A 20,765-nucleotide genomic window follows, 5' to 3' on the forward strand; every position below is an offset into this window, starting at 1 on the left:
CCCCCCCCATTTTTAGAGACGGGATCTCTTGCTCAGGCTGGTCTTGAACTTCTGAGCTCAGTCTTCCAGCCTTGACCTCACAGAGTGCTAGGGTTATGGGTGTGAGCCACCGTGCCCAGCCTGATTCTCACTTTCCAAGGAGCCTTTTCCATATAGTCAATGGGGTTAACTGCTTTCCCTAAGAGACATGAGCAAATAATTATAAAATGTTCTTCAAATGACCTTATAATTGGAAAAGTGGATAAGAGGAATGAGTAAACACCTTACAAATTCAAATATTATTATGGCTTACAGAAAAAGATAAGTTGGCATTATTGTTCAGAGGGGTGAAAAAGACCCAATTAGAAACAGGTAAGTAAGCTTGAACTGGTGTTACACACTCTTAAAACAGCAAGAAGTTCCCTACTGATAAGACCTTTGAATTATAGAAATAACATGTTGTGACTGATCATTCATTTTAAGAAATTTGAATACCAGATTTATAAGTTTCATATGTTTAAAATGTCAGAATTTCCATATTCTGCCATAAAGAATAAAATCCTCCAGTGGAATCAGCTGTAAAATTGCAAAGGACAGCAAATTCCATTTGTTAGCAAAATACCGTTTTGCATTCTTGGTCTTCCTGAATTCACATTTAAGCCACTTATACAAATCTTTGACACAAGCAATCTTTAAAATATATTTACAACTGACAGTTTGTGAAAAACAGGTTTGCTTTTGTGGGTTAAATGATCATTTTTCTCTAAAGACAGGTGTTGCGTGATTAACTCAGTTGTGTCCACATTATTAAAGCCCCAGATGCTGTTTTGCCAAAGGTTTGCTTACACGAGGCAGTATGTTGTAGATAAGTCTTGTTAGTGGAGACGGTGCCTAGACTTGGTCTGTTGCTGTTTAATTATTCCTCAGCACACTTTCCTGTTTCAGTTTTCTCAAGGAGCCATTATTCATCTCTGTGATGTCACCCAGGGAGAAAAAACTTTCTCTCTGGTCACCATTGTGGAAACGCCAAATTGGATGGTGTAGAGCAATGGTTCTCAACCTTCCTAATGCTGTGGCCCTTTGATACAGTTCCTGTGGGTCGCAACCTACAGGTTGAAAACCACTGGTGTAGAGATTGGGCAGACAGGGTGTAGATTTCCCTCCTTTCTAAATGGGAACCAGGTGAGGCTTCTATAAGGCAAACTTACAGTCTTTGGGTCATAGAAAAAGAGTTCCCGTCTTTGTTATAGAGGTTTCATTGAGAATTCACCCAGAGTATTTGCTTATATTTTTTCTCATAATCTCCAAACTATTTTTTCCTCTGATTGGCATCCATTATACCTCAGTTGGGGTTCAGGAGACAAAAAAGCCATCCTAGGAATCAGGAGCTTTGGCTTTTACTCCCAGCTTTGTCAGGATTTAGATGTGGTGACTTGAAGCAGTTAGCTTGTCTGAGCTTAGTTTCTCCTCCCTGTCACCTGGGAATACGGCATGTAAGAAGCTGCAGTAGAGGGCGGCGCCTGTGGCTCAGAGGGGTAGGGCGCCAGCCCCATATGCCGGAGGTGGTAGGTTCAAACCCAGCCCCGGCCAAAAACTGGGAAAAAAAAAAAGCTCCAGTAGAAGGAGCATGGTTGTGTGCTCCACTGGCTTTGAAACAAGCCACTCCCTCTGCTGGGAAGGCGATTCGCTGCCATTCGGAACACTGAGCTACCCACCCTGCCATGACTCATGTTCCCTGGGGCTCCTGCACCTCATCACATTTTAGATATTGTAGATCTCAAAAAATATTTGTATGAATTACAATGGCGAGTTAGATGTCAGAGTGGTTGTGGGATTCCTCGTGATTTACTTTGGGAGCACCTGTCATCCTTTACACCCCAGGTGGCATTTCAGAGCTTGCTGCCCACTACTGCCCTGCCCAGTCCAGCCTCAGGCTCTCTTCTCTGTCTCCTGTCACACTTTCTTCTTTCTCTTTCTTCCCCTCCTCACTTATACTTCTGCCCAACCATTGGCCTCCACATTGAAGCCCATTTTCATCTCCTTCACATCCACTCCCACCTGTTTTTTGTTTGTTTGTTTGTTGAGACAAAGTCTCACTATGTTGCCCTTGGTAGAGTGCTGTGGCATCACAGTTCACAGCAACCTCAAACTCTTCTTAAGCGATTCTTTTGCCTCAGCCTCCCAAGTGGCTGGTACTACAGGTGCCCACCACCCCCGGCTATTTTGTTCTTGTTGTCATTGTTGTTTAGCAGCCCACTAGCCCCCGTGCATGTGGCTGGCACCCTTTACACTGAGCTACAGGAGCTGAGACTCACCTGTTTTTTTCACAAAGGCCTCTAGAGGCTGGGCATGGTGGCTCACGCCTATAATCCTAATACTCTGGGAGGCCCAGCTGGGTAGATTGCTGGAGCTCACTAGTTTGAGACCAGCCTGAGCAAAAGCAAGACGCGTCTCTACTAAAAATAGAAAAACTGAGGCAAGAGGATCACTTGAGTTGAAGGTTGCTGTGAGCTGTGATGCCACCACACTCTACCCAGGGCGATAGCGTGAGACTCTGTCTCAAAAAAAAGGCCTTTAGGGCAGTGTTTTTCAACTTTTTTTATCTCATGGCACACTTGAACCTATGGTTAAACTTCCACAGCACACATAAATTATGTTGAAGAAAATGAAGACAAAGAGAAGATAGATAAAAAGAAGAATATACTTATAGTAGTGAACTTCTTTTGAAAATAATTTAATTAATGACCTTTACAAATTTTCTGGACACACCTAAGATCTCTCATGGCACACTACCCTAAGGGTGGGCCTGTCTCCCCCAACTCCTTTCCAGCTGCCTCAGTCAGCTGCTGCTGCAGGAATTCTGCCCTTGGGCTTACTGGGAAATAAACATAATTGTCACAAATTTTCCCATTTTTTGTTTCCTAGCATAACTCCTTTGTTTTAAGGGCTTTCTTACTGTTGACTATAGAAAGATAAAAACTCTAAGCATTGTGGAAGTTAGACATGTAAAAGCTTAGGGATTACTGATGAACTTTATTTAGATTGGAATTGGACAAGGTATCTCTCCATGCCTTTCTTTTGCCCTCTTTAGCGAGTCCCTTTTCATTTCTGAAAGTTAAGAACTCAGTCAGGCCTCCTACCTTCTCCTTTTTATCAGCCAATTCTGAAGCAAACCAGTGATCCTTGGATCTTGGTGAACACAAGATGTCTTGTCTGAGTCCCATAGTTGGTCAGTATTTGGACCATATAGATGGTTAAGATATTTCACACTACCCCCCACCCCAAAATACATGTTTCTGGCTCCTTTTAGAAAAGGGCTGGTACCTGCAGGGTGGATGTAGCCAGCACTGAGTAGTTACTGCCTTGTCTGGGGTCCTCTCTCTCTCTGGTCTCTTACCTCTTCCCTTACCTTTCATTTTTGTAGGTTCCCTGACTGAACTGTGTTGGTGTCCATCCCCCCAGCCTTTTTCTGAGGACCATAGTGGGCAGTAAAAGTAGTAAGGGATGTCTTGGTGGGTCTTAGATGTTTGGGGGAACTAAAGGTACGCCATGTCAGTGAACGCAGTGGGCTTACTGTACACAGTTGGAAGACAGACTTGCTGTAACTGAACCCTTCTGTAAGGTTCTCATGGTGCCATTGGTGTTGTGACAGAGTAATTAATATTGATAGGATTATTATATCTTGGTAGATTTCTAAATATAAGAATTAGTGTGTGTCCTCATAATCCCCTTCCTCTTTTTATTTGAACAGTCAGATTAGTTCATTCCCTGATGAAGAACTTACTTATACACTTAGAATCATAAACTTATACAAATGATGCCTTCACAAGAATTTAATCCATGTCCTCTTTTTAAAGTTTAGATAATAAAATCATTAGAGAGGGATACCTTATCCAAAGTCTTAGCACCAGTAGCAAACCAGTTCTTCTCACGCCCAACTCCAAGCTCAGCTTTAGAGCACACTACAAATGAGATGTCATAGATTTCTCTCCTCTCTGAGGGTAATCAAGTATAGACTCTTTTTAAATATTTCTTTTTGAGATAAAGTCACACTCTATTACCATGGGTAGAATGCTGTGGCATTATCATAGCTTACAGCAACCTTAAACTCTTGGACTCAAGCAATCCTCCTGCCTCAGCCTCCCAAATAGCTAGGACTACAGGTGTGTACCACCATGCCCAGCTAAGTTTTTTTATTTTTGGTAGAGATAGGGTCATAGGGTCTTACTCTTGCTCAGGCTGGTCTCAAACTCCTGAGCTCAAGCAATCTACCCACCTCAGCCTCCCAGAGTGCTAGGATCACAGACATGAACCACTGTGCCCGGCCAAGTGTAGACTCTTTACATGGAAGAGAAGAAATGGGTTTGGCACCAGTGCATACAAGGGTTCAAAATCTAGGTTTGCCCATTATTTGGGCAAGCTTAGGTGAGCTGTGTAATCTCCAAAAGAAGTTTACTTCTTTTTCCTTGTCTGTAGAACAGGGACCATATATCTATCTTGTGTGAACACATGTGTAGAAGGAACCTCCCTGGTAGGTTCCTGTGTCTTTCATAGCTAAACCATTGTCATTGGGTTACATTCTTCCAAAACTAAAGAGCATAATAAAGAGTTAATAAATTTTTTGAAACTGAGACCAAGGAATGTCTGCACAGTGCCCAGTTTGGATGATGTGGTATTCCGATGGTTTTCATGTTGATTTTCATGCCACAGTGAGCCCCTTCAGGCATGAAAACAACCAAGGATTGTTTGCTTCTCTGTTCTTTCTTTTTTGGCCCTCGTATGTTTTCATCACAGACTCTAGCCTTTCCAAAAGCAATGTGTCAGGATTTACCAATGAATTCCAGCTCTCTCCTGCTGGGCCACCATTCAAGGATATTTTTCTGCAACTGCCCTTCTCAAGAAGGACTCACCAACATGTATCTGATTCACAAATAACCGTAGTTCCCCAGTTCAGTTTCTGGTCTTGGGGCTTCTTCTGAGGCTTTGTCTCTATCATTGCTCTGTTCAGATCTTTCCCTCCTGTGACTTCCTCTTGAATTTACAGCTTAACATTTAATTGAACTTCATTTAACTTCTGTTAATTTTCTCCCTCCCCAAATTAGATTTTGAGCACTTTAAGAGCCAAAGTCTTCTGGCTTTATTATTACCCCCTAGGGAGCTTACGGTCAGTGCTTAAAGTGGCCTTTGATTAGCAGCTGAATAGTAAGGAACTGGAACATGCCAGTTAAACCCAAGGGAAAGGAACAGCACCTGGTCCCAGATTCCTACCACCACCACACTGTGTTCCTTCTCTCAATTAAATATCTTCTTAGCTAACACCCTGTGGTCCTCTCCGGATCCCCCTGAAAGGTGAATGGACTTAAGGCAACCCTTGAGCTGCTTCCTGGATTACTGTTATTACTTTGACTCCCTCCTCACAACTAGTGGGTGTGCTCTGCCCTCTGCGTTATCAAAGAGTAGGGACTCCTTTTCTCTGAGTGCCATGGCAAATTTAAAACTATGTAAAGCTCCCTTTGGATTGAAAAGGATTAGGAAACATAGCCAAGCCTTACAAACTGAGGTTTTCCTCTAGTGCCATTCAACAAAATGCTCACTTAATTCTTAAAGAAAATGCTGAGTTTTGTTGAATAACTTTTTATTTTTTAAGATGGCCAGGAACCATTAATCCAGAATTTTTTTCCAATGTCAGCTCTCTAAATTCATAAACCCTAAATATCAAAGCTGTCTTTGGAGTTATTTATTCCTGAGTTTGTTGCTATTTTATAAACTTTTTGCTATTTGCAAATAAGTGATTTGTAAATTAATTTGCAAATAATTATAATTATCTGTAATTGAGTAAAAAAATATTATTTACAAATTTGTTTTTATTTTGCATTGAGTAACTACTCTTAGACCTGAGCCAGGCAACATGGAAAATGGAGATGACTATAACACTTGGCATGGGTGCTCAGATGAGTTCGTGGTCAGGGACATAGGAATGGCCTCAAGTCTAAGCCTGAGGAGGAGGGGTGATGTGGACCAGGAACTGAACTGACCTGCCTGAATGTTCCAGACGGAAACATCAGACTGATTCTTAAATCCCAGGCCCTCTTTAGGAGGTGAGAACAGGTTATTGAGCCATTATCTTGTTATCCCAGACTTCACAAAGTACATGGTAAAGAATATGGTGTGAGGCTTTACCATGTCTGACAGAATAGTTCTAGAAGTCAGGAGCAGCAAAGGCACTACAAAAAGCCTACATCAAATTGGCCCTTTAGGTCAGCTTTTAAATCAGTAACAGATAAGTCCCAGAAGTAGAAGCCTGTTTCACAGCCAAACAGTGAACAAAACTGTTGTGAAAGGCCAGGCTCCCACTCTCTGGGGAGTAATCAGCCAACTTGTATTTTTCAGAGTGATTCCAAACACAAAATGATAAAGCTAGGTAAAGGGTAAACTGTAACCATTACTTCATGATGCAATTGCATGATTCAATTAGAGAATCATAAATTTGGAAGGTTTGGGGGGGGGTTATGGAAAAATAATTTAAAAACAATCCTTGTAAAATAAAAATAACCCATGACTAAAAATATATGCAGAATCATTTTATCTCACTTGGGACCTGAGAACAGTAAAATATCCAAGTTGGATTCTAATCTACTAGACTAGTCTAATTCACTCACTAGGCTAATAAATTAGTTTTGAGACTCTGAAGTAATTGTCTGACTTCTTTTGTCTGCAGAATCAGTGCAGATTTAGGGGGTTGTGTGTTTCAGTTGTTGGCAAAACACTGTAAATATCCAGGTTCTAGTTCCTGTATTTTTATTATAAAGAGTAGGAAACTTCCATCAAAAGACTTGGAGGGTTAGGATAAATTGTGGATAAACAATAGCTTTTGGTCAAGTCAAAATACAGCCTATTACCCTGCCCTGGAATAAATGAGACAGTTCTATATTTAGACCGTAGATAAACTCTAATACTTGTGATGAGAGGGAAAGGTCTTCTGAATTATTTTTTGTTTGTCGTTTCATCAACAGAACAAATACAAGAAAGGCTTGACAGTCTCATCAGATTATACTTTTTCCTGTGATATCAGTTTAGATCTTTTAGGTTCTTTCCAGCTTTAGGAATCTTTGATTCCCTGATTCCAAAGTGATGTGCTAGGAAATTCCACCAAAGTAGGGCTACTGGGAACAGGCTTCACTGACCATGGAGCATAGATGTTCCCAAGGGGGAACTCACATATAGTGATTCACTGTGTGACCAAATTTGGCATTTGTGTTTCTCAGTAGCAAATGTGGAGAATAAATTATGGCTTAATAAACATCCAAATCTTATTGGGCTCCACCATAATAACATAACAACTTGCTCTGATAAAACAAATGAACTGTAAAATTGTTCAAGAAAGTTTAGGCTGGGCACTGTGGCTCACGCCTATAATCCTAGCACTCTGGGAGGCCACGGTGGGAGGATTGTTCAAGTTCAGGAGTTTTGAGGTCAGTCTGAGCAAGAGTGAGATCCCATCTCTACTAAAAATACAAAAAAGTGAGCTGGGCATCATGGGGACACCTGTAGTCCCAGTTAATGAGGAGGCTGAGGCCAGAGGATCACTTGAACCCATGAGTTGGAGATTGCTGTGAGCTAGGCTAAAGCCATGGCACTCTAGCCTAGAGTGAGACTCTATCTCAAAAAGAAAAAAACCCAAAAGTTTAGTTCCAACTCCACTCTGACCAAATTGGATGGCATTATTTCCCTAAGCTAGAGATTTCAGGTAACTATGACATTCACCAAAATATCCAAATTATGTTTATAGGCCAGGCGAGGTGGCTCACGCCTGTAATCCTAGCACTCTGAAAGGCCGAGGTTGGTGGATTGCTTGAGCTCACAAGTTCAAGACCAGCCTGAGCAAGAGTGAGACCCTGTTTTGACTAAAAATAAAAACTGAGGCAAGAGGATCACTGGAGCCCAAGACTTTGAGGTTGCTGTGAGCTATGACACACAACACTCTTCTACCAAGGGCGACAAAGTCAGACTCTGTCTCAAAAAAAAAAAAAAAAAAAATTCATGTTTACATGGAAAGTCATATAATGAAATGATAATTAAATTGGTTGAATGTTTCATTTTTACTTTCCATCAATTTTAGATATTAAAATGCAGATTAAAACAAACACTTATCAAATTTTATCTTTTGGATTTCAATCATAAAGAATAGTGAATCTTACTCCTACTTAATATAGGAGTATCTTAGTCTCTTCCGGCTACTAATGCGGGTGTTCATAAACTACAGAACTCTGGAAAGGCCAAGATTAAGGTATCAGCCAATTTGGTATCTGGTGAAGACTTGCTTTCTGGTTCATAGATGGTTGTCTTCTCACTCTAACCTCATACGGGAGGAGGGTCAAGGGGACTTTCTGGGGTCTCTTTTATAAGGCACTGATCCTATTCATGCAGGTTCTGACCTACTCACCTCCTAACACCATCACCTTGGAGATTAGGGTTTCAAATATGGATTGGGGGGCACACACACATGTTTAGTCCATAACAAGAGTAATTGGGATCTTCAGGTTTCTAGGCTAATCTATATACACCCCACTTCCTTGTTCTTTTCTGAGTTGACTTTTCTGATCATAGTATGACCAGATGAGCATACAGGATTCTAAGTATTTGGTCAGAACAATTCCATCTGACTTTATTCAATATCTTTGTTTATATGATGAAGAATTTCACTTGTTTTTATTTCTGCTAGGCTCTGTTGGAATTGGAATTTTATCTTCCAAATTTGTAGAACTTTTTACTAAATATGGAATGTTGTTATGATATTTTTCTCCCTTCCAGTCAAGAACTTTTTTTGTATGTGAAATTTAGGAATGGCAAAAAGAACTAACTCATCTTTGTGGTATTTTCTAAATCCATAATACACAAATGAATAGTCACATGTCTAATAGAAATAATCACTATACAGTAGCTTCTTGTTTCTTTCTCTTTTAATACCAAATAAAAAGAGCAGCATTTAGGCTTGGCGCCCATAGCACAATGGTTAGAGCACCAGCCACATATACTAAGGGTGGCAGGTTCAAACCCAGCCTGGGCCAGCTAAAACAACAATGACAACTGCAACAAAAAATAGCCGGGCATTGTAGCAGAGGCAATAGTCCCAGCTATTTGGGAGGCTGAGGCAAGAGTATCGCTACGACACTCTACTGAGTGACATAGTAAGACTCTGTCTCCAAAAAAAAAAAAAAAATTTGTACTGTTAAAAATGTCCTGGCTCTGCACCTGTGGCTCAAGTGGCTAAGGCGCCAGCCATGTACACCCAAGGTGGCAGGTTCGAATCCAGCCCGGGTCCGCCAAACAACAATGACGGCTGCAACCAAAAAATAGCCGGGCATTGTGGCGGGCGCCTGTGGTCCCAACTACTTGGGAGGTGGAGGCTGGAGACTCGTTTGAGCCCAGGAGTTGGAGGTTGCTGTGAGCTGAGATGCCACAGCACTCTACCCGGGGGGAAGGTTGGGGGCCCTTTTTTAAAAAAAAAAAAAAAAGTCTTGAATTCATCTATAACCAATTTCTATAATCTCTGTTGTCATCAATGATAAAGATGGCAGAATTTTACCTTTGTGCTTACTAAATGGAATATATTGGATTTTTTACTATAGTATAGACCAGTGGTTCTCAACCTTCCTAAAGGCCATGGCCCTTTAATACAGTTCCCCACAGGTTGAGAACCTGTGGTATAGACCAAGATACTCCTTGAGAACAGAAAGTGAGGGTAATTGAGGACGAGTCTAGGCTGAGTTCTGTTTCTGACTTGGGCAAACAAGTCAAGCTTCAGCTGCATTTGAAAGTGGGGATGTCTACTAGATGTACTATCAGAATTCAGAGCACAATCTGGACTATAAACACTGATTTGACAGTAGTTGAAGAGAATAATTATTTGAGATGACATAAATGTTATAGATAAAAGTTGAAAGTTTGGGGAGGTTGGATATAAGAAGAAATACAGGGCTAGTGTGACACTGAGGGTGCAGGAGAGAATTATTAGAGGCTCTAACTATAAACAGGCTCATGTTTATTCCTGTATGGATGTTGGAAGCTCATTGAAAGATCAGTCTTGTAACTTCAGATTTATCAGTGCTATTTCTTTGCAGTTTTGTTTTTTTTTTCTGGCCGGGACTGGGTTTGAATCCACCACCTCTGGCATACGGCGCCAGCACCCTACTCCTTTGAGCCACAGGCACCGCCTGTATCATTGCTATTTCTAATTATTTGAGTTAATAGTTTCACATGCCCATTAAGGTTTTTTATTGTTGTTGTTTGTTTAAAAGATAGGGTCTCACTGTCACCCAGTTGAAGTACAGTGGCATAATCACATCTGGAGTTCATAACAGCTCACTGCAACCTCTAACTCCTGGGCTTAAGCTATCCTCCTGGCTCAGCCTCCTGGGTTGCTAAGATTACAGGTGTGTGCCACCATGCTTGGGTGATTTTTTTTTTTCCTACACAGATGGAGTCTCTCTAGGTTGCCCAGGCTGGTCTCAAACTCTTGGGCTCAAGTGATCCTTTCACCTCAGTCTCTCAAATTGCTGGGATTACCACGCACCTGGCCAAAGTTTAGAAACTATAGTTGCTTTTAGCTTTTTATTTTGACATCATTTTAAATGTACACTAAAGCTGCAAAAATAGTAGAGAATTCTGCATATTCTTTACCCAGCTTCCACACTAATGTTAACATCTTAAATATTCATAGTACAGTTATCAAAACTGAGATAGTAACAGTGGCACAAAACTGTTAACTAAATTACAGGCGTGATTCAGATTTTACTAGTGTTTCCACAGTTGCTCTTTTTCTGTTTCACATTGAATCCAAAATCCATATTGCATTTAGCTGTTGAGTCTCTTTCATCTTCTCCAGTCTGTGACGGTTCCTTAGTCTTTCCTTATCTTTCATGACATTTACAGTTGTGATGAGTGCTCATCGATTAATAATCGATGCAGAGACCACAATTGTATGATCAGACGATGGTATTCATTCTTTATTGCTGAATGAAACTTTGAGTTTCATAAAGAAGACTGTATTTCATGTTTGTCAAAATCCTGGTAACTAGTCAGAATCCATTTTAGCAGAGCATGGTTATTTTGAGTTTTTTCTTGGGAATCTGTTATTACTTGGAAATTTCTCCCTCCTTCACTATAAGGAAATATTTCCTCTGTTCTACCTGCTATTATTAGGGGAATATCAAGTGAAGAACAGCAATTTTCACAGTATATCCTTTCTAAATTAATAAACTTATACCTTACAAGTCATCTTTTAAAACCACGTGCAGATTCCTCAAAAAGTTAAATATAGGATTACCAGATGGTCCAGCGATTTCACTCCTAGGAATATACACAAAAGAATTGAAAACAGGGATTTAAGCAGACACTCATACACCAGTGTTCATAGCAGCATTATTCACAGTGGCCAAAAGGTGGAAACAACTCCCCTCCATCAACAGATGAGTGGGGAAACAAAATCGACAGTATATACACACAATGGAATATTGTTCAGCCACAACAAATAAAATTCTGATACATGCTACAACCTGGATGAACCTTGAAAACACCATGCTAAAGGAAATAAGGCAGACACTAAAGGACAAATACCGTATTATTCTCCCTATTTATTTCCCCAGAATAAACAAATTCACAGGGATGGGATGTAGAATAGGGGTTACCAGGGGACTAGAGAAAGGGGGAAGTGGGAGTTGTTTAATGGATACAGAGTATCTGTTTGTAATGATAAGATTCTGGAAATGGCTAGTGGTGTGGTTGCACAGCAACTGTAAATATGCTTGACACCACTGAATTGTTGTAAACAGCGGTTACAAGAGGCCAGGCTTAGTAGTTCACAGCTGTAATACTTGCACTCTGAGAGGCTGAGGCAGGTGGATTGCTTGAGTTCACAAGTTCAAGACCACCCTAAGCAAGAGTGAGACCCTATCTCTACTAATAATAACAAATCTGAGGCAAGAGGATCACTTGAGCCCAAGAGTTGGAGATTGCTATGAACTATGATGATGCAACACTCTGCCCAGGGGGACAGCTTGAGGCTTTATCTCAAAAAAAGTAGTTACAAGGGTAAATTCTATGTTACGTGTAATTTACTACCACTTTTAAAAAACCTTATATACCCATAGCTTTCCTGCCTCCCATTTATTGGATGACTTTAATCTAATATATAGGAGGGTTTTTTGTATTCCACAGATAAAATTTTTCCCAAGAAGCCCTAAATAGCATTATCATTCTAAAGCTAACCTTATTAAAATTGTATTTCATCTATCAGAAATTTGAAAAAATTTGACTGTGGTGTGGGTGATGCAAAAAAAAAAAAAAAGAAAAAGAAATCTGAAAAAGTTTCATCTCAAATTTATTTGCGTAAGATAATTTCTGATACTTGTATTTGATTATTTATGAAAGTCAATAATAGAAACATAAGTATATTTTCACCAGGGGTTTATTTTATCCTGTTAGCTTAGATTTTGTGGTAGACATTTACATAAAGTTTAGACCCTGAATGAGTCCACGGAATGTACCACATTCATCAAAGCCCCTGGTCTTACCCCTCAAATTCTTTAGAAGTTGAAAGAAATACAGATGCCTGTTTACTATGGGGAATCTAGGGGCTGTAGCACACCCATGAGCTCCAGACTCATGACGCCATTTGCCAGCTTGTTCAGTCTCAAGACTGGCAGCTCCAACAGAATAACATGGAATAGAGACAAGACAATTCTCAGAAGAAAGGAATAGGGGGCAAAACAAAGATAGATGTCTATCTAGCATACCAGGTCACTTCACTAATTCATTCTGTGAATGTTTCTTGAACACCTGTTACGTGGTAGGCACTATTGTAAGGGTGAAGGATATATCAGCTAATAAAAAAGGCACATATTGCTGCTGTCGTATAGTTTACCTTGGAACTGATCTGTTTAGCTCCATGTTGGAATTTGATTAGTTAGCATAAAGTGCTTAGACTTCCATGGTTAACCAGTCTCCTACTTGTTGAAGTCATTCCTTCAAGGTAGATAGCAAGCTAGTATGCATGCCAGAGTGGCATCCTTAAGAGGTCTGCTATCATTTCCAAGGGTTCAAACCCGTGGATACTATTGCTGTGATTTAAGGGGCCCTGAGCATCCAGAATGAGAAGGTGAATGGCACTGTTTAACCCTAGTGGACAACATGTGGGCAAGAGTCAGTCAAATTAGGACAGGATTTCAGTCTCAGACCAAAATGGGATGAAAAATCAGGAGCCTTGGTGGAATTTTGCATTTTGGGGCTAAAACTGAGGTTCTCTAGACACACAGGAATGCAGGGGTTTTCCATACACAAACCAGATTCAAGCATAAGGCAGAAATATTAATTCCATTTTATAGACCAAGTCCCTGGAAAGGGTGGTGTCCTGCCAATCTTGGTTAGATTGACTGGGGACATAGACAGGGTCTGTTAAGAGAAAAATATCTTCGGACAGGAAATGACTACAGGATGCTGGTAGACAGTAGCTATCAGCAAATAAAAATAATTGTTAATATTTGTTAGCCAGACCCATATTTTTTTTTCCACTTAATCCTCAAAACAAAAACAAATAAGGAAAAAGCCTCTTAGAGATCAGTGTCTAATTATAAGTATTAAAAATTCAAGTAGAACATGATTAGACAAAAAAGGAAATTTTTAGTACTGATGATCCAGTACTGAAGACGGATTCTCAGCCTTCTCCACTCATCCTCCCCCATCCTGACCTCACTGTCTGTGCAGTGGGATAACATTTTTCCCTTTGGGGATATCAGAAAATAAAGTTATGTATTTCGGCTCTGGAAACCACATTCGGTTCTGGGCACTACAATTTTAAAGAGCCATTGACAAATTGGAGCTTGTTCAGAGGAAAATGACCCAGATGGTTAGGAAATATGAAACCAAGTTATATGAGAAACAGTTGGAGGAAGTGAGGAGATTTAGCCTAAAAAAGAAAAGATTAACCAGAAAGGATTCCAGAGAAACTCAGTTTTCAGATTACAGAAGAGATACTACAAAAGTTAGAGATTCATCATGTTCTGCTCATTGGTGTCTCCCAGAACAGGGTCCTTGGTGGGGGGAGATACAGGAAGAACATCAAAAAGCAACTGATACAAATTAAAACCACACTAAAATGAATGGGCATCACTGGAGGCAGTTACTAAGCCCTTCGTTACTGGAGTTATTCTAACACGAGGTGTCAGCCAGCACCTTCACGTATCCTCCCTGGGTCGTCCCACTTCTCCCATGGATACTCACCTCTTTTCCTCCTTCTCTTGTAGTACTTTTTCTCTCTCTGAAGTGTTTCCACGGGTTCCCTTGTATTCAATTCCATATATACACACACATCAGCCTCTCCTTAGTGGTTCTTAAACTTAATGTGTTCTTTTTGCAACACATCCTTTTCTATCCTAAAATGAAATTCATAGTTAATGTAACCTATGTTCATAGTTCCAAAAAATGTAATAAAAAGTCCCTAATTATAATTGTAACCAAATAACATGTTTTGCAATGTGTAAATATCCAGGCATGACCACATCAGGAGCATAATCAAGCAGATAGGTTCTGAAAGGTAGACTCTCCATGCCGAGGACAACTGCAGTTCAGACTGATCTAGGTGCATTGTATTGATGATGCAAAAACTGAGCAGTTTTGCTGCCCATAGTATAACTTTCTAAACAATGAGCATAAAGTTCCAGACAAAACAAAGTATAATCTTCCTCCACTTCCATAGAGGTTCTATTTGGGACAATTCGGTATATGTACACATAAAACATGCAAACAAAAAAAAAAATTTTTTTTTTTTGAGACAGAGTCTCGCTTTGTCACCCTTGGTAGAGTGCGATGACATCATAGGTCACAGCAACCTCAAACTCTTGGGCTCACATGATCCTCTTGTCTCAGCCCCCCTAGTAGCTGAGATTATGGGTGCCCTCCACTATGCCTGGCTATTTTTTAGAGATGAGGGTGTCACTTTTGCTCAGCCTGGTCTTGAACTCCTGAGCTCCATTGATCCACTTGCTTTGGCCTCCCACAGTGCTAGGATTACAGGCATGAGCCACTGTCTTTCTGTGTAAAACAGAGTCAGGTTTTAGGCTCAGACAACTATAAATGGATTATCACCCACATGGAGGTCCAACAGGACTTTCTAAAGTTAAGGTGGAGCCTGGTGTGGTGTTTCATACCTGTAATCCTAGCACTCTCAGAGGCTGAGGAACAAGGATTGCTTAAGGCCAGGAGTTTGAGGCCAGCCTGGGCAACACAGAGAAATCTCCATCTCTACAAAACAATGGAAAAATTAGCTGAGCTTGGTGACACATGCTGATAGTCCCAGCCACTCAAGCAGCTGAAGCAGGAGGATCACTAGAGCCCCAGGAGTTTGAGGTTGTAGTGAGCTATGACGACGCCACTACACTTTTACCCCAGGTAATAGACAAGACTCTTTTTCTAAAGAAAAAGAAAACCAAGATGGATGTTGGACTGTACTTCATTGTATTAGTCCCAAGAATTGCAGAAAGTCAGCATCTCTGGCACCTGTCTACTATGTACAGGTAACCCCTCGGAGTTCCCCTATATGTTGCCACCCATTGAAAACTAGACCATGACATGAGCCAGTACGTGAGATACAAGAGGGCAGGGTCCAATTTTGTTTCTCTTTTAATTTCCTTAATGCCTAGTACAAGAGACATTCCATGTTTGTTAGTGAATACAACAGAGAGGATACCTAGATGTTCATGTGTTTCAAACTCAGTTTTCTAAAAGTGAACTAAGATATCATCTTCCATTTCCTATCCTGACTCTCAATCTGTTTTACCATAGTCTAAAAAAGCTGTGGATTCGTCTGCCTCACCACCTGTGTCCAGGAGGTAATTTTGCTTCTGGCTTGGAAACCCTTCTTGACTCTGGCCTCCTCCATTACCCTGCTCCAGCCTTCCTTTTACTCTTCATCTGGGCTGTTGTCACAGCTTTGTTTTCCTGCTTCTAGGCTCCCCCTTTGAAATACACACTGAACTCTAAACATTCCTTGGACATTCCAGGCCCTCTAAACACTGGTTACTAGAGTAACCGTTGCTTTTTCCCCTCTAAAGGTTCTTCCTCATGCATCAACTCAAATGTCCTTTCCTCTGTGAAATCTTCCCAAGACCTGAATTACTCAGAGTGCTTCTGTTAATATTCTTGTTGTGGTATTTCTTTTTCTTTGCTTTTTTCTTCTTCTTTTCTTTTTTGAGACAGTCTCCCCCTGTTGCCCAGACTAGAGTGCTGTGGCATCATATAGCTTACAGCAGCCTCAAACTTTTGGGCTCAAGTGATCCTTCTGCTTCAGCCTCTCAAGTAGCTTAGACTACAAGTTCTCATGATGATACCTGGCTAGTTTTTCTATTTTTAATAGACACAGGGTCCTGCTCTTGCTCAGGCTGGTCTCAAATTCGTGACTTCAAGTTTTCCACCTGCCTTAGCTTCCCAGAGTGCTGGGATTACAGGCGTGAGCTACTGTACCCAGCCTTGTTGTGACATTTCTTGAGTTAAACTTTATTTGTTCACATCATGTAGTGTCTGCTATACCGAGAGTTCCTTGAGTAGACATTTACCCAGGCTTTGGAGTCAATGGCCAGAGTTTGAATCCCATATAATACAGTGCCCCTGTAGTTTGGGTTAAAGTCCTTAATCTCCTGAAGCCTCAGTTTTCTTATAGCAACTGTCTCACAAAGATACTGAGAATTAAATACAATGCTTATTAAATACAATGCTTATTAAATACAATGCTTATAGGGCGGTGCCTGTGGCTCAGTGAGTAGGGCACCGGCCCCATGTACCAAGGGTGGCAGGTTCGAATCCAGCCCCTGCCAAACTGCAAAAAAGAAAATAGCCAGGCATTGTGGCAGGCGCTTGTAGTCCCAGCTACTGGGGAGGATGAGGCAAGAGAATTGCCTAAGCCCAAGAGCCGGAGGTTGCTGTGAGCTGTGATGCTACGGCACTCTACCGAGGGTGACAAAATGAGACTCTGTCTCTAAATAAATAAATACAGTGCTTATAAGGTATTTAAAACAAAGCTTGAAACATCATTCATCATCATTGGCTTTGTATCTCTCCAACACCTCACAGTAAGCATAATAGATAAGGGACTTATAGCCAATTTTTTTTTTTTTTTTTTTGACAGAGCCTCAAGCTATCCCCCTGGGTAGAGTGCTGTGGCATCACAGCTCACAGCAACCTCCAACTCCTGGGTTCAAGGGAGTCTCCTGTCTCAGCCTCCCAGGTAGCTGGGACCACAGGCGCCCACCACAACGCCCGGCTATTTTTTTTTTTTTTTTTTTTGTTGCAGCTGTTGTTGTTTGGCAGGCCGGGCTGGATTCGAACCCACCTACCTTAAGTGTATGTGGCTGGCGCCTCAGCCACTTGAGCCACAGGTGCCGAGCCTTATAGCCAATCTTAAAAGAAAGGATTGCTGACATTGTTAAATTCTGAGATTTTATGATTTAGTCACAAAACTGGAGGTTATATTTGGAAATTATAGCCAATTTTGGTTATAAATTAATTTATTCATGAAAAATACTCTTAAAAGAAAAAAAGTGATCTGTTTTCCCCTCTAATTCGGTCCGTTAAAAGGCATCATCAATTCTAAAACAATAATGTAAAAGCCTTGTAACCTTTAAAGTCTACAACCACCGTGGGTAGTTTAAGTGGTTGGGAATGCCTGTGTTTTAGATCTTGACTTCTATCTTCCCAATGTGAAGTGTGCAGAACATGACCATCTCTTACTGGCCTGGGATGGTGAAAGACAGGCAGCCCTCTCTGGTACAAACTAAGCTCAGTAGCTACCCCAGAGTTCATTCCCTTTCAATTGAACATTTATATTCTTGTTCAACCTATGGATCAGTTGTTTCATTGCTTTAAAAAGTCCTTCTTTAGTATATCTTAAGTGCTGTTTGTAGGATAAAATCCATTCCTAAATTTTAAAAACTTCCATAGTTAATACTCAGCTGAATGTTTAAAGGCTGACATTTAATCTCTGTGAACTGGAACGCTCTGATTTCACTGTTTTCAGCTAGTAAATGTCACTGCAAGCATTGTTGCTTTCACTCACACTTAAGCGCTTTCATCTGCAGTGGGTGCAGTGTGTCAGAGAATTCTTTGTGTGCTACCCTAGTGAGGGGGGAAAAAAAGACTAAGCCCCCAGCCTTTAAACAGAGCGAAAACACTGTGTGGAAGGCAAAGATGACCCTGTTTTTATATGGTGTTTGTGAACACACAATCCTGAGTCCTGCCAGACACTCATAAAAAGCAACTGGATTAGCTCAGTAGGAACAGGGTCCCGCTGAGCTCATACGTGGTTGCCGGCCAAACTGCATCCCCCTCCTTTGTGACTGGGGTGGGAAAGGGTAGTAGATGCTATCATTATTTTAATTTCACTTTTGCCTGCAGGAGGAATCTTGTCAGCTTCTGGCTCCCCAAACTATTTTCAACCAGGGTATTTTATTTCTGAGTTTCTGAAGGCTACTGGCACATAGGCCGGCTCTCACTTTTCATCATTTTGACATGAAATGGAAAATCAGTTTGTGGCTGGTTTTGTAACGTATGATTTACTCCTGTTCTTGTATCTGTCTCTCTCCCCTTGATATTTGTTGTTGGACATATTCTTCTCTGCAGCCTTTTGTTCTCCTGGGATTTTTATGTTCCTCCTCATTCCCTTGCCTCCTTCCTAGCCCCCAAGTCCCCGGGTCACTCATGCCTCCTTTCTTGATCCCCAGACTCTTGCTCACCCCTTTAGTGGTCATCCCGCCTCAGGCTCCGCTGCCTGCCTTTCTCCTCCCTGTCTGGCACATGCTGCTGTGGGGCCACTCCACTGCTTCTTCAGCCTTCCCTGTCCCTACTCGTGTGCCTGCAGGGCTCAGTCAGTATTGGTCGATGATGTAGCTGACGACAGGCAGACACGCTAAACTTATCACTCACGCTGTTATAGAAAAGTAGAGTATGAACATTCTTAGGCAGACATACATTTGTAAGGTAGATAGTGTCTTCACCAACCAGCACATCCGATTTCCTGGAAGCCATATTGAAGCATGGACTGAAGCCTATAAATAGAATATCTCTTGCTTATTACCTATATGGCCTTGGACAAATTAATGCCTTCATTTAACGAATATTTATTGAATACCTATACTTGCGCTTTGTGTTTGGCATTTAAGGAGCCACCTAATAGCCTCTGTCTACCCTGCTTATATTCATAACCAGTTGAGAAAAGAAGACATAGAAATCAAATTATTCTTATTATTAGCTTTATCAACTGATAAAAGCAGCCAGAGTGGAGGATGCAGCGTATATATGCAGCCACCATGGACTTTCTAATACTTCTCTCCTCAGTCACACTGCAGGGTTGCCTCTGTGCTGTTCTGGTCAGCATAGTCAGGGTGTAGAGGATTGTCACACGTGGGCAACAGATGAGCTAAAAACAAAAAAGAAGAAGAGTGAAAAAGCCCATGGGGGCTTGCTGAGCTGAGCACCCTTGATCTGTTCACATAAACTCCACACTTTGTCCCTAGGGAAGAACAGCGTGAGAAGGCTAAAAAGAAGAGATCTTACTCTTCCCTGCTAGGACCTGGAAATTCCCTTCCCTCTGGGAAACAGGACAGTTGAGTATTCCCCCATAACTCTGAGCGTCATACTTAACCAGTGATCACTATAGTAAACAAAATAAATATTACCGGTCAGTTTCCTCACCTGTAAAATGTGAATAATCATAGCTACTCCCTGTTGTGGCTGTGGAGACTAAAATGAAATGAGACACTGTTTATAAAGAATGTGACTGTGTTAACAGCCAGTTTTGATCAGGACTGCCAGAGGTAGAATTGGTCCTTCAGTAAGACACGATACATTTTTGTTGTCCTCTCTTCCCCGTCTCTTTCTGGCTGCTGAATTTGGTCATTTCTCCCTTCTTTAAAAAGTTCCCCCTGTGGCTCAATTGGCTAAGGCGCCAGCCACATACACCTAAGGTGGAGGGTTCGAATCCAGCCCAGGCTGCCAAACAACAATGACAGCTGCAACCAAAAAATAGCCAGGTGTTCTGGCCGGCGCCTGTGGTCCCAGCTACTTGGGAGACTGAGGCAGAAGACTTGCTTGAGCCCGGGAGTTGGAGGTTGCTGTGAGCTGTGAGGCCACAGCACTCTACCCAGGGCGACAGCTTGAGGCTCTGTCTCCAAAAAAAAGTGAAGCTGCTGTTCATAAAGTTTTTAATTTCCAGTAACCATAGGTTGAATTAATTCACACTGGCCAAATCTTTGCTAATCCTGGTTTATGTATTACAAAACTCATTAATTTGGACAAAGAAAGCATTTGGAACAATTAAGTCTTCCTTAGCACTACAAAACTGGTTGTACCTGAACAGTCACCAAAGTGTAATATGTGGCTACAAACATTTCTCAATTTCTCCCATTTGTTGATAGACTAGCTAGAACAATACTTAGATAGTTTCTCTGCTATCATAGAAAGTGATTCAGGTGAGAATGAAGCAACAATGAAGAAGAACAGCAGGATAGAGAGTGAGTTTGGGAGAAGAACTTTAATTCAGAGTATTTGGACTTTATTTGGAAAGCAGGTAAGCGATGACCAGATTTGTGTGGCAGGGAGAAGTCACATACTAGCACTGTGGAGAGTGCAATGGACAGGAGGGGCTGAGGCTGGGGATGCTCCTGGGAGGCTGGGTGAACCAGATGAGGGGGGATGGCCCACACCAGGTAGGGGCAGGGGATGCTCCTGGGAGGCTGGGTGAA

General features: G+C 41.3%; 1 protein-coding gene across 1 annotated transcript in view; it reads left to right on the forward strand.

Annotated features, from left to right (window-relative positions):
- Positions 1 to 20,765, forward strand: part of ALG14 (ALG14, UDP-N-acetylglucosaminyltransferase subunit) — a 95,060-nt gene that overhangs the window by 53,756 nt on the left and 20,539 nt on the right. The gene's annotated exons all lie outside the window — the stretch shown is intronic.

Source organism: Otolemur garnettii, unplaced genomic scaffold (assembly GCF_000181295.1).
Source record: "Otolemur garnettii isolate 467f Iridium unplaced genomic scaffold, OtoGar3 scaffold00010, whole genome shotgun sequence".
In the NCBI taxonomy this organism is placed as follows: Eukaryota; Metazoa; Chordata; class Mammalia; order Primates; family Galagidae; genus Otolemur; species Otolemur garnettii.